This window comes from Ailuropoda melanoleuca, chromosome 1 (assembly GCF_002007445.2).
Source record: "Ailuropoda melanoleuca isolate Jingjing chromosome 1, ASM200744v2, whole genome shotgun sequence".
Taxonomy (NCBI): Eukaryota; Metazoa; Chordata; class Mammalia; order Carnivora; family Ursidae; genus Ailuropoda; species Ailuropoda melanoleuca.
The window spans coordinates 93,219,587-93,232,551 of NC_048218.1; the positions used below are offsets into that span (position 1 = coordinate 93,219,587).

Consider the following 12,965-nt stretch of genomic DNA (forward strand, 5'->3'; position numbering starts at 1 on the left):
AATGAGAGAGTGCAAGATGAGGAGGGAACATTGGCTAAGTGATGAAAAATTTTGATGTGAAGGGGATCAGACTGAATCTGTGGTAGGGAGTGGGCTCATAGGAACATACATTAAAGATAGGAGATACTGGACCAAATTGACCTGCTGATGAGAATGATCCATTATAGAACTGCAATAGCGAAGACAGTGAGAGAATGAGAGAGAATGGAATCTGAAGTATAGTATAGGAGATGCCTTTGGTAGTCCTAGGACCGCTTCCTTTATGTTAACAGTGGTGAAGGTTTTTCATGATATTCAGTGGGGTATTTTCAGTCAATTGTTAACTTGACTTGTAGTTTGCATCCACTTGCTTGATGATGTAAGAAACAAGGAAGAATAAAGGCAAAAGGGGGGTGATATAAAAATTTGGAAGAGAAAGAGGTGTTAGCATTCATTTTGATGAAGTGGAAATAAACATATTTTGATACTATAGATTGGTCCAGTTATGCTGCATAATCATTTGAAATTTATGGTCCTGAATTTAAAGTAAAATTCGTTAACGTGGTTGTGCTTTGAACACAACAAAATTTACCTGCTAAGTTAAAAATATGAAGCAGAGAAAGAAGGGAAGAAGTCACTGAGAGAAAGCTGGGTCTAAGGATGAAAGAAAATGTATTATTTACATACCATGGCTACATAAGAAGCAGAGATGGAGAAATCAGCCAAAGAAATAAGAAAAAAAAATATTCTGTCATTTGAACGGAGGGAAGAAGAAGCAGATGAGTGCATTTGGGAAATATTGAAGTTGAGAACATGGATTGGAGGGAATTTGTATCAGACAGTTTTAAACTTAGTAAAGCAGGGAGTGTATTATTCATCTATAGATTAAATAGTGAACCAATGGAGAAGACATGAAAACAAAATTGCTGTAATAGTTATTAATAGCAGTGAATAATTCAGCATAAGAACATTTTAATATGCTGATAATAAGAGATATATTAAATTGTATAGCTGAACCTAGGTGAGGAAATGCTAAGTTTAGATGACATGGATCATTTTGTTTTGAGAAAAAAGAAGAAGGAAAGGGGTAGAGGGATGAGCTAGTGAAAGAGAATTCAGTGAGAAGGAGCTGCTTAAAGAGGCATGATGGAAATGAACAGAAACAGGAAAGGGAGCAGGGCTGACAGGAAACATATGCGTTGGAGTGTCCAACGTGTCAGGCATGGTACTTCAAAACTCCTTGTCTTTTACACTGGAGTTATTAGTGTTCAATAAATATTGCAAAACAGAGGTGATGAAGGTAGGCAGACTCTTCACAAAGGATAGCTGTGGGTCCAAAAGAGCCTCCAATCATGAGCCCTGAGACAGTCCTTGCTATCCACACTGTGGGTCATTAGGCAAACATTTTCTATTGGCTCTGGGCCTTTGTTTCCTCAAACTACAATGAGGGTGTTAGACTTCTAAGATCCCACTCTTACACCACCCCAGTGGAAATGTTTTCAGGAGCTTCTGCTTTGACAAGTTATTCAATATGGTTCTTTTGTTTATTACTCTTGTTTAATACTTGTAAAATGTTACACGTTTCTTGGGCTTCTTTTGCTGTCACTTCTGTGACATTGTTTTCCATCAGCTCCCAGCTCAAAGCTAGGGTGGAAGGCGCAAATGAAAGATCCCATTGTGTTCACACAGCGATGGCTGCAGTGAGCGAGCCGTTCAGCATGTTCATTCATATCTACAGGAAGAGATATACAGCAGCTATGTCTTCAGAACTCAAATTAGAATTTATCTGTAAACTACAAAAATGATCTAAAGCATTCCCTTCCTCTCAACCCCCGACATCAAGCATAACAGTAAATACCACATAGGTGTCATATTTGCAAATAAACCAACTGCTAATGATATCAATTCAAGTGTTGGTCTACTGCTCTCAAACACTTCTATCTATAAGAACCTAGTAGTATTAATTAATTGGGAGAAAGAAAAGGAAATACTAAAAATTATACTTTATCTTTCCCCTAACAATACAGGTAGAAGTGATTGTAATTTGTCTTTAGAAACATACATCACATTCTACTGTATGGTGACTAACATAACACAATAAAAAATTTTTATAAAAAAAAAGAAATATACATCACATTCTTTTTTCTTTTAAAGATTTATTTATTTATTTATTTAAGAGAAAGAGAGTGTGTCCACATGTGCACATAAATGAGGGGACGGGCAAAGGGAGAGAATCTTCAAGCAGACTCCCCCTTGGGCTCGGAGCCCCATGTGAAACTCCATCCCTTGACCCATGAGATCACCTGAGCCAAATCCAAGAGTCAGACACTTGACCAATTGAGCCCCCCAGGTGCCCCAGGAATGTATCTCACATTCCTAACCAAAAATGGTATCTCCCTGATGTAAGGTAGACGGGACATGTGAACAAGCAGACTTGGGGTCTTCATGTGTAGCAATCCATGGTGTACGCTCTACTTGATTACCATGGGGCAGTGCCATTTAAACAAGAATGCCCCCTCTTTCTCCTGACACTGAGAGCCAGTTCCATTCAGTGTAACTTCTGTAGCTCAGGTAGTCCCTGCTCCTTCCCTTCACATCGATAGGCCTCAACATCATTTTCCTGACTAGTACTTCCTCCTGTAGTGTCCTGCATGTCATCACCACATGTATATATCTATATGTATAAATTTGTCAATTTGCCACAAATATTTGATAAGATCCTATTCTGTGCCAGAAAAGTTAGGCAAATGCTGTGTAAACAGATGACAAAAGCAGAAATGTTCTCTGTCACAAAATATATGAACACAATCAACAGAAAATCGTATCTTAATTTTGGTTTAAAAAAGAAAAAAAAATAAACAGTAATTTTTATATCTAATTCTTTTTCAGTATCTCTAAGTGTTTATCCATCCCATAAGTCAGGAAATATTTTGGTATTTTCATAATTAATCCAAATAAACTCTTTCTTATTTCATGAAATGTCATGAAAAAAATGAAGGATTCTGTGATTTCTCTGAAGTTAATAAAACAAAGACTGTCCCACAGGAATGATTTCATTTATTAGTTCTGGTTATGGAGTAATTTGTCCCTTTCATCCTTGAATTGAAGTATGTCTCTTTTGCTATTTCTAGGAAACAAATATGTAACCTTGAATTTATAGTTTCTTTCTTTTTGGTTTTAATTATTTCTAATTTCTGAGAACACTCATTTGCACATACTTGCGTTTCAAAGGTTATCCCTCACCTTCTGTAGCCTATAATAAAAAACTCCCTGTGTAGTTATGGAAGATTTTGAATATTAATTCCGGAATTCACTTCATAACGAGAAACAGAAAACAAAAGGCATTAATTCTGAAATCACACTAGATGATTTTTTGGTAACTAATCATTTCACTGTTTTTATAGTTTCACAAAAATACCTTTCAGAATGATCAAATGAGAATATAAATGTTCTTTTTAAAGCATAAATGAAAACACCCTTCTCCTAGCTGTTCTGACTATTCAAAACTGGATTACCACAAAATTTCAAACAATTACACAATTAAGCCATCAGTTTCAACCTCCTACCTCCACAGGCCTTTTTGTCTTCAGACAGCTGGTACCCTGGGCGACAGACACACCTGGCCACACCATTCTCAGTCTGACAGATGTGGGCACATCCATTCCCACCTGTTCAGGGGCCCACCTCTGAAAGCAATTAAGCAGTTTATAATTCATTAACTTCAGAAAGATATACAATGTGGAAGATTGGGGAAAGGTAAAGAGGGAATAGGGACCATAAGGTTTCTCATATAGAGATGGTAAGGACTCTGGAAAGTCTTTTCCCACTTTCAGATAGAACTAATTTCACAAAAAGTTTCCCATTTTGTGATCTGAACTCCAAAATCTAAACAAATATAAACATGGATCAGAGCCAAAAAAGAATTAGCTTAATTCACTCTTCTCAAAAAATTCTTTCTGTCCTCTGGTACCTAAAGTTCAACAGAGTCATTATGAACTCTATCATATTTTCTCCTTCTCTCTCAACCCTTTCCTTTGGGCATCCGAATCATCCTAAAAAGCAGAAACTTCCTCTGGGTCACCTTTGCCTTTGGATAAGCAACCACAGTGTGAGGCGAAGGCAGACTGAAGCAACATGGGAGAGTCTTAGCCACGGCTGTCATGGAGACGGACTACAGTTCAGGTCTTCCAGGCTGTAATGAGCCTACTGTAGAATGTACAGTACAGTGTTGAATACAAGTGGCATGGACAGACATCCTTATCTCCTTCCTGATCGTGGGGGGAAAGCCTTCAGTATTCACTATTAAGTATAATGTTAGCTGTGGGCTTTTCATAGGTTCCCTTTTTCAGGCTGAGGAAATAGTCTTCTATTTCTAGGTTGTTGAGTTCTTTTATCATGAAAAGATGCTGGATTTTGTCAAGTGTTGTTGTTATTGTTTTTCTTCCTGCATCCACTGAGATGACCATGTGGTTTTTGTACTTTATTCTATTGATATGGTATATAGTATTAATTCATTTTCAGATGTTGAACCAACCTTGTTTTCCTGAGATAAATCTTACTTGATCATAGTGTACAATCCTTCTATATGTTGTTGGATTTGGTTTCCTAATATTTTGTTTGGGGTTTTTATATCTACATTCATAAAATATATCTGTCTATGGTTTTCTTTCCTGTGATATGCTTGTCTGGTATTGGTATAAGGGTAATTCTGACTTCATGGAATGAACTGGGAAGTGTTCTCTTCTCTTTTATATTTTTAAAGAATTTGTAGGGGCACCTGCGTGGCTCAGTGGGGTGTCTAGGTGGCTCAGTCCGGCTCAGGTCATGATCCCAGGGTCCTGGAATGGAGCCCGCACTGTGCTCCCTGCTCGGCGGGAAGCCTTCTTCTCCCTCTCCCACTCCCCCTGCTTGTGTTCCCTCTCTCACTGTCTCTCTTTTTGTCAAATAAATAAAATCTTCAAAAAAAAATGTAAAAAAAAAAAAAAGAGGAATAATTCTTAAACATTTGGTATAATTCACCATTGGAACTACCTGGGCCTGAGCTTTCTTTTTGAGAAGTTTCAAAGTTATTAATTTTAATCTCTTTACGTATTACATATCTAACTGGATTTTGTATTTTTTTCAGAATCCAATTCCAGTAGTAATTATCATTCTAATAATTTGTTCATTTCATCTAAATTATCTAATTTGTTGTGATACAGTTGTTCCTAATATTACCTTTTTTCTCTTTTTAAAAAAAATTCCCAGGGTCAGTAGTGATGTTCACTCTTTCACTTTTGATCTTAGTCATCTGAGTCATCTTTCTTTTTTCCTTTGTCAGTCTAGCTAAAAGATCAACTGTGTTGATCTTTTTTACAAAACAACTTCCGGTTTTATAATTTTCTTGTTTCTCGATCTTCTATTTCATTTATTTCTATCCTAATTTTTACCTTCCTTCTTTTTTTAACCTTCCATGTTCCTTTTCTCTTAATGTTACTTCTTCCCAGTCTGAGCTTTCTAAGAAACTCTTATATTTGAGTCCGCAGATTCAGTGTGCCCTCCAAATTCACACACAATAAAATTTGATGGATATTTTTGGTTTTGATTTCATTATCGCATCTGTATGTTTTGTCATGGGTTAAGAGATCCACACAGCTATGTTTATACCAGAAAGTTAATTTACTTAATCTATATCCCCTACTACCAATTCTCAGGACAATGGAATAGGTAACTTCTCCTCTGAACTCTGAAAAGTGAGGGGCCATTTCCACCCGATACAAAATTACAAAATAGATTGCAATGAACTTCGATAAGTTCTTCTCATTGACCGTTGTCTCTGGAACCTCTTTTCTAAATGTACTTTAATCATCTGTTGCTTTAATGACTTCTTGATGCCCAGGTCTCCAAATTTTAGGATTTACTCCTCCAGAAAGTAGCTAGATATAATCTCCCTACAACAAGCCATCCTACTGTCAGAAGACCCTTTTGTGTTGGGGACTGATTGTAACTGTAGTCTTAACCCATTTGAGTTAGTCATGGAAGAACTATAAAATAAAACTTCTATTATGCAGCATTTGATAAAACTTATGACTTTTATTCTCAGCTGCAGGACATAGAAGGACATTTAAAAGTAGCATGTGGGACACAAGTAATATTTTCAATCAAATTTATAATGCTTCTTTTGTGTAGAGTACCCTTTTTATAGTAGCACTTGAATAGGACCTGTTCAAATTTGGCTCATGATCATGAAAGAGAAACCATGATTGGGCTTACCTTCTACCATAAACAACTAGAAAATTAGAATAAAAATACATGAAACAACTGTTTGTAGATATTGGACAACAAACAGCAACAGTATGGGACCTCTGAGTGAAGAGAAAAAGTAAGCTAAATTACTGTTTTGGGTTTTGCTGGAGACCATTTCTGGGTTACAGCACAGAAAGAGAAACCAAAAGAGAGCTCAGTGATCCTGCTAAATTAAAGAGACAAATCAGAGCTCATGATTATCAAAGAAATTAGAATTTGTGGAGTGTTAGAAGGGGCAGGGGGAGGTGGGGAGGAGAGGAAAGAGAGGGAAAAAAAAACCAACAAAACTTCAGCAATCTGTATACTGATCCTTTTGAATCTTTGGCTAAATATTATTGCATATATACATATGATAAATCTCCATGAGGCCAGGCAAGAACAAAGAAGAATTAAGGAAGTTATAAGCCAAACAACTCCCAAAGCATACAGAGGGCCAGGAATCAGTTCTTAGCAGCTAGAGTGGGGAAATACTGTTTAACATATGGGGCTTTCAGTAAAGATCCCCAAAGGACCATGACTCAGTAGTAAGACTAATTTAACCCCAGGGTAAAGTTTATTCTAGGCCTACCCTAACAAAGATTCAAAACAGCATTTGACAGGATCAAACTGATCGGCAAGTAACTTAGCATGGCACCCAGAAAGAAAGCACGATACTTTTGAAACAAGAACTAAAGCTAGCATTCAACAATGTAAAATGAATAATGTCCAGCATCTCATAAAAGGTTAATAAAAATGTGAAAGTGTAATCAAATATGACCCATATCCAGAAGAAAATTCATTTAATAAAAACAGACTTAGAAATAATAGAGATGATGAAATCTGCAGATAAGGACATTAAAATAGCACTATAAATAAATCTAATATGCCCAATGATTTATAGAAAAATATGCATTTAGTGAGGAGAAAAATAGAAGATATAAAAAAACTACCAAAGGGAACTTCTAGAGCAGAGGGATATAAGACCTGAAATGGAAAGTCACTAAATGGTATTATCAGCAGATTACATAATTAGAAAATTATTAAACTAAAAACTTAGCAGTATAAATTATCCAAAATGAAGAACAGAGAGAAAAGGACCAAGCAATTTAAATAAAGGAAGTCTGGTGACGAGTAGAGCAATACTAAACAGATGATAGCAAATAATTCAAATTTTAGAAGGAGATTCTCTAGTCAAAGGATCAGGAAGAAGACAGCCTAATAAGACAGAAAACTTTCAGAAAATGACTGCCATGCTATAGCCAGACACCACAGAAAAAAATGTAACCCCAACCCCCACCTATGACACCAAAGACTAAACAGAGAGCCTAGAGTTTCCCTTCAACAGGCTGTAAGGAGGAGTTTTTTTTTTTTCCCCTTCCCACTAGGGTGATGTCCGAGGAGGCTTATCAGAGAGTCAAGGCTTCCACCACCAATAAATGATAATGAGGCCACCCTACCATGATGTCTATGAAAGCCATGTGGGAACAGCAAAAAGACACACCTATACTTCCTGGCCAGGTCGTACCAGTAGAGAGCTAGAACTCCCATCCTGCATAGAGGTAAGGAGGCATACACTTCCTACTTGTAAGTCATTAGAAGCCAGGTGGTGGTAAACTTGAACTTCTACTCACACTGAGCAGTAAAATGTGATTTTCCCCCACCCCCTTCCCCTTCCAGAGTAGCGTCAAAGGAAAGCATCTAAAATATGAGGTTTACATAAGATCCAGAGTCTAATAACATATTATGCAAAATTTGCAGGTTTCAGTAGAAAATTACTCATTATACCAAGAACTAGGAAGATCTCAAAAAGATTGAAAAAGTGAATAAATAATTGCCAACACCAAGATTTTAGAGATGTTAGAATTATCTAAGATTTTAAAGATTTTTTTTTTCTTTTTTAATTTCTTTATTCAACAGAGATAGAGACAGCCAGCGAGAGAGGGAACACAAGCAGGGGGAGTGGGAGAGGAAGAAGCAGGCTCACAGAGGAAGAGCCTGATGTGGGGCTCGATCCCATAACGCCGGGATCACGCCCTGAGCCGAAGGCAGACGCTTAACCGCTGTGCCACCCAGGCGCCCCAGAATTATCTAAGATTTTAAACCAGCCATCATAAAATTGTCTTAATGAGCAATTACAAACATGCTTGGAGCAAATGAAATAATGGAGTCTCAGCAAAGAAATAGAAAATATGAAGAAGAGCCAAATGGAAATTTGAGAACTGAAGAACGCAATAACTAAAAATCTCAATAGAGGGGCACCTGGGTGGCTCAGTTGGTTAAGTGTCTGCCTTCAGCTCAGGTAATGATCTTGGGGTCCTGGGATCAAGCCCCATATCAGGCTTCCTGCTTAGCAGGGAGTCTGTTTCTCCCTCTCCTTCTGCCCCTCCCCCCAACTTGCGCTCTCTCTCTCTCAAATAAACAAATAAAATATTTTTTAAAAAAAGAAAGAAAATCTCAATAGATAGGCTGAAAATTAGAATGAAGAGGACAGAGGAAAGTATCAGTGAATTGGAAGATAGAGCAATAGAAATTACCCAACTGAACAAGAGAAACAATCAACTAGGGGAAAAAAAAAGGAAATTTAAAAAAAGAGAGAAAGAAAAGAAAAGAATGGAGACTTAGAGACCTACAGAAATATAACAAATATTATGGCAATGTCAATATCTTAGAGGATAGAAGAAATAATGTGGGGCTGAAAATGTGTTCAAAGAAATAAAGCTGAAAATTTCCCAAATTTGACAAAAGATATAAATCTATAGATCCAAGGAGCTGAATAAAGCCCAAGCAAATTAAATCCAAAGAAGTCCACACCAAGACACATTCTAGTCAAACTTCTGAAAAATAAAAACAAAAGAAAACCTTTAAAACAATGAGAGAGAAATGACACTTTATCTGTAAAGAAAAATGTAAAATAATAGATATTTCATCAGAAATCATGGAAGCTGGGAGGATGTAACAACATTTTTCAACTAATGAAAGAAAACAACCCAGAATCTTATAGGCAGGAAAATTACTCTTTCAGAAAAGTAGGGGAAACTGAGAAATTCTCAGATAAGGAAAAACTAAGAGAATTCATTACTCTAAATTAATGTCTAAAGGAAGTTTTCTAAATAGAAATGACTAAAAAAAAACACACAACAAATGTAAAACATCAGGAAGAAAGAAAGAGCAAAAGTAAGAAAAAAGCCCAATAAACTTTCCTTCCCCTCTTGAGTCTTCTAAATAACACTTAATGGCTGAACCAAAAGTTATAATATTGTCTAATGTGGTTCTAAATGAACATAGAAAAAATACTTAAACAATTATATGTAAGTGGGGAAAAGTAAAGAGAAAGGATTTTTAAGGGTTCTACACTTCACTTGAACTGGTAAAATGATGCCACCAGTAGCTAAGTTAGTTATACAGAATGCAATACCTGGAGAACCAGTAAACCAGTAAAAAGCTATGTGAAGAAATCCACTCAAAATTGCTATGAATAAAACAAAATATAATTCTAAAAAATGTTAAATTAACCACAGGAAAACAAGATAGAAAAATTAAAAACAAAAACAAAAACAATAAACAGAAAAAAAGAAATAGTAGACAAGCTGTAATATATCAATAATCACATAAAAGTAAATGGCCTATCACACCAATTAAAAGGCGCAGATTTGAAAAGTGGGTTAAAAAAAATGAACCAACTATATACACTCTACATGAAGCTCACTTTAAATATAATGATATAGGCAGATCAAAAGTAAAAGAATGGAAAAAATATATAGCATTGAAAAACTGATCAAAAGAAAGTAGGAGTGGCCATATTAATGTCAGATAAAGTCCACCTCAGTGCAAAGAAAATTTCCAGAAACAGAAAGAGACATTATGTAATAATAAAAGGTATAACAAAAGGGTCAATCCACCAAGAAGACATGATACTAAATATATACGCATCAAACAACAGAACTATAAAATATGTGAAGCAAAAGCTGATAGAAATGAAGGAGAAACTGACAAATGCACTGTTATAGTTGGAAATGTCATCACTCTTTCACCAATTAATGATGGAACAACTAGACAGAAAACCATCAAAGACATAGAAGTCAACAACATCATCAACACATAAGATCTAGTTGACACTTACATAATGCTCCACTCAACAACAGGAGAATAAACATTCTTGTCAAGTGCCCAAAAACCATATACCACCATCAATTACATCTTGGGCTATAAAACAAACCTCAAAAATTTTCGAGAATTGAAATTAAATATGAAGTATTCTCTGACCACAAAGCAATCAACTGACAAATCAATAACAGAGGTTATAGGAAAATCTCTAAACACATGGAAACTAAACAAGTCACTTCTATGTAATCTATGGGTCAAAGAGAAAGTCCCAAGGAAAAATAAAAGAGCATCAAACTGAATGAGAATGAAAATTCAACATAAAAATTTGGGAACAGGGGCGCCTGGATGGCTCAGTTGGTTGAGCAACTGCCTTTGGCTCAGGTCATGATCCCAGGGTTCTGGGATCAAGCCCAGCCGGCCTTAGGCTCCCTGCTCAGCAGGGAACCTGCTTCTCTTTCTCCCTCTGCCCTCCTCTCCAACCCCATGCATGCTCTGTCTCTCAAATAAATGAAGTCTTTTTAAAAATTGGGGGACAAACCTATAACATTGAGACAGATTAGTAGCACAAAATATATTAGAAAAGATAAAAGATAATCTAAGCTCCCACCCCAAGAATTTAGAATAAGAAGAGCAAAATAAACCCAAATAAGTAGAATGAAGAAACTAATAAGGATAAGAGCAGAAAGCAATGAAATTGAAAATAGAAAAAATAGAAAATATTATTGAAACAAAGAGCTGGTTCATAGGCTAGATCAATAAAATTGACAACAAAAGGATTGACAAAATAAGAAAAAAGACAAAATTACCAACATCAGAAATGAAATAGGATGTTACCATACACCCTGATGACATCCAAAGTATAGTAAGGAATAGCTACAAACAACTCTGCAAAATATACATTGGTAACTTGGACAAATAGTTTAATTTCCCAAAAGAAACACAAACAACCACAAGTCATTCATATGAAATAGAAAACTTGTATAGCTCTGTAACTATGAAAAAAATTTATAATTTAAACTCTCCCCAAAAAGAGATCTCTATGCTCAGATGGTTTCACTGAGTAATTCTACTACATGTTTAAGGAAGAATTAACACTGATTCTAAAATGTCTTCCAGAAAATAGAAAATGGGATACTTTCAAATACATTTTATGAACATAATATTATCCTGATACCAAAGCCAGGCAAAGACAGTACCAGTGAAAAGAAAGAAAGAAAGAAGAAAAAGAATACTATAGACCAATATCACTCATCAATAAAGATGTAAGAATCCTTTACAAAATAGTAGCCAATAGAATCCAGCAATGTATATAACACAATTATACAACATGATCAAGGAGGGTTTATTGCAGCATGCAAGGCTGATTCCACATTACAAAAAAAACATCAATCAATGTAATTCTCCATATTTATAGAATAGAGAAAAAAATTCACATGATCGTATCAATCAATATAGAAAAAAAACATTTGACATAATTCAACACACATTTATGATTAAAGAAAATGGGATCAGTAGGAATCTCCTCAACTTGATGAAGAGTGTATACAAAAAATCTGCAGCTAACACTATACTTAATGGCAGAAAACCAAATTATTTCCCATTAAAGTTGAAAGCAAGACAAGGATGCTTGCTCTCATCACTCTATGTAACAGTTCTAACCAGTGCAATCAGGTACGGAAAGGACATAAAATGACTATAGATCAGAGAGGAAAAATTAAAACTTTTCTTATTTGCATATGGCATGATGGTCTAAAAATTCTAAGGAATATACAAACTCTTAGAACTAAAAAGTTGAGTTCAGCAACTTTGCAGATGAACATGCAAAATAAATTGTTTTTATATATACTATAAATGAACACATGGGCAGTGAAAATAAAAAAGCAATAACATCTACCATCACTCAAAAAAGCAAAATATTATGTGCCAATCTAAAAAAACATCTATAGGACTTGCATGCTGAAATATACAAAACACTGATGAAAGAAATAAAAAATATACAGTAAGATCTACTGTCTTTATGGATTGGAAGACTCATGAAATAAAAATGCCCATTTTCCCAAAGTTGATATACAAGACTAATGCAATTCTTATCAAAATCCCAGCAAAATATTCTGTATATATAGACAAGTTTTTCCAAAAATGTATGGAAAACAAAGGAAGTACAATAGCTAAAACAATTGCAAAAAAGAAAAATGAAGTGAAATCAATGCCTGTACTTGACGTCAAGATTAGTTGAGGCTATTTGGTAGTGGCTGAAAGATACATGCATAAATTGGTGGAACAGATGAAGAACCCAGAAAAAGATCCACACAGACATGACCACTTATTTTTGAGAAAGATAAAAAAGCAATTCAATGAACAAGGATAGCCTTTCAACAAATGAATAGGCAACCAAATGGATCTTGACCTAAATCTTATATCTTGGGATGCCTGGGTGGCTTAGTCAGTTAAGCTCCTGACTTTCAATTTTGGCTCAGGTCATGTCTCAGGGTCATAAGATCCAGCCCTGAGTCAGGCTCCGTGCTCAGCGGTGAGTCTGCTTGAGATTCTCGATCTCTCTCTCTCTCTCCCCTCTCTCTGCCCCTCCCCCCGGTTTAGGTGCTCTCTCTCTCTCTCAT

General features: G+C 35.7%; 1 protein-coding gene across 1 annotated transcript in view; it reads right to left on the bottom strand.

The window, feature by feature from the left end:
* Positions 1-2,879: 2,879 nt before the first annotated feature.
* LOC109489339 overlaps positions 2,880-12,965 on the bottom strand; it is a 420,733-nt gene continuing 410,647 nt past the window's right edge. Inside the window, exon 10 of the transcript XR_004626285.1 lies at positions 2,880-3,665. The gene's annotated coding sequence lies outside the window, so the exon portion shown is untranslated. The remainder of the gene's footprint in view (positions 3,666-12,965) is intronic.